The sequence below is a fragment of the Choloepus didactylus genome, chromosome 2 (assembly GCF_015220235.1).
Source record: "Choloepus didactylus isolate mChoDid1 chromosome 2, mChoDid1.pri, whole genome shotgun sequence".
Lineage (NCBI taxonomy): Eukaryota > Metazoa > Chordata > Mammalia > Pilosa > Megalonychidae > Choloepus > Choloepus didactylus.
In genome coordinates, this window is record NC_051308.1 from 231,835,412 (window position 1) to 231,837,652 (window position 2,241).

Consider the following 2,241-nt stretch of genomic DNA (forward strand, 5'->3'; position numbering starts at 1 on the left):
GTCTGAGCACTCCATGAAGATTTTCAGAAATTCTTTCATCCTTGTCCCCAGCTCCCATCCCTCCCCAGGCAACCCATCCAATGCAGTTAAGTTCTGGCCTCTAGTTTGCATGTGCTCTTGCAGAAGGTGCCCTGTTACTCCCTGTTTTGCTGCTGGAATGTGATATACCAGAAATGGGTTGGCTTTTTCAATGGGAATTTGTTAGGTTACAAATTTACAGTTCTAAGGCCATGAAAACATCCAAATTAAGGCATTGAGAGACAGATACCTTCTCTGGGGAAAGGCTGCTGGCATTCGGGGTTCCTCTGTCACATGGGAAGGCACATGGCAACGTCTGCTGGTCCTTCTTTCCTGGTTCTGGTTTCAATGAAGTCTCCAAATGTCTCAGGGTGTTTCTCTCTCAGCTTGTCTCCAAAATGTCTTTGTATCCTCTCATAAAGGACTCCAGTGAAGGGTTAAGACCCATCTTGAACGGGTTGGGTCACGTCTCAGTTGGAATAGCCTAACCAAAAGGTCCCACCCCCAGTCTCCACCACAAGGATGAATTAAAAGAACATTGGGCACACGGCAGGTGAACTCATTGTCCTCCCCCTATGTGTGACCTGATTCCCAGGGGTGTAAATCTCCCTGGCAACATGGGACATGGCTCATGGGGTGAGCCTGGACCCAGAATCATGGGATTGAGAGGATCTTCTTACCAAAATGGGGAAGAGAAATGAAACAAAATAAAGTTTCAGTGGCTGAGAGGTTTCAAATGGGGTTGAGAGGTCACTCTGGAGGGCATTCTTATGCACTATATAGATGACACCTTTTAGTTTTTAGTGTATTGGAATAGCTAGAAGGAAATACCTGAAACTGTCAAACTGCAACCCAATAGCCTTGATTCTTGAAGATGATAGTATAATATGTAGCTTACATGGTATGACTGTGTGATTGTGAAAACTGTGTGGCTCCCACTACCTTTATCTAGTATATGGACAGATGAGTAGTAAAATGGGAACAAAAATTAAATGAATAATAGGGGGGATGGAGGATGGTATGTTTTGGGTGTTCTTCTTTACTTGTATTTTTATTTTTATTTTAATTTTTTTGGAGTAAATGAAAATGTTCAAAAATTGATTTTGGTGATGAATGCACATCTATATGATGGTACTGTGAACAGCTGATTGTACACTGTGTGGATGGTTGTAGTAGGGTATGTGAATATATCTCAATAAAACTGAATTGGACAAACAACAACAAAAAAGAGCATAGGCTTTTTTGGGTGCATAACAGATTAAAACCAGCATACTCCCTGTGCACCTAAGTTTCTAATTTCTCATTTTATTGAAGAATAATACACCTACAGAAAGGGGCCCAGATCCCACACACGTTCAACTTGAGGAATTTTCTCCTAGTGGGCTTGCCTGGGTCACCAGCCTCAGATCAAGAAAGAGCGTGAGCAATCCCAGCAGCCCCCTGGGCTTCCCTCCGGCAGGTGCATGCATTTTTAATTTCTGAGGAGGGGGCGGGTGTTGAGTGAGCTCCCCTCCTATTGCTCACCTCTGCCCCTCCCTACCCCCCCGCCCCGGGATTTAAGGTCTCTGTGTTGCAGCCAAGAGGACTTTGACACTCCCTCCCTTTCAGCCTGCTTTCTGCTCCTGGAACACTCCAGGCTGGTTCCGATGTGGGACCTTTGCACGGACCATTCCTGCTGCCTGTCCGGGCTCAGTTCTTCTCACCCCTTGGAACTCCGTCACGACTTTGCTTTCTTGGGGAGGCCTTCTCAGAATACCTCCCCCCTTCTGTCCCCCCCACATCACACCCTGTAACCTTGTTCTTTGTTAGCACAGCTCTCCGCTTCTTTCCTTAAAAACCCTCATTATAAGCTGAAGTTGCCTTGATTAGTAATCTGCTACCTACTTATTGTCTGTCTCCTTCATCTGATACAAGCTTTATGCAGGCAGGAGCTTAGCAGCTTCTGTGTTCACTGCTGTGTCCTCAGTGCCCAGGGCAGGACCCGGCACATAGTAGGTGCTCAGTAAATGTTTGCAGAATGAATGAACCATGCATACTGGGCGGCCCTTGCTGCATGCTCTGGCTCACAGTGGTCCGTGCCATTGCTAATGCACCTCTTTTCCCAGCTTGTTGGTTCCCCACATGCCAAGCCCAGGGTATCTTCAGCTCTTGCTCAGTCCCTGGAACCGTGGACCTGCCTCACAGGTGTTTTGCTAACCTTGTTCTGAACTAGATGTGCCAGAG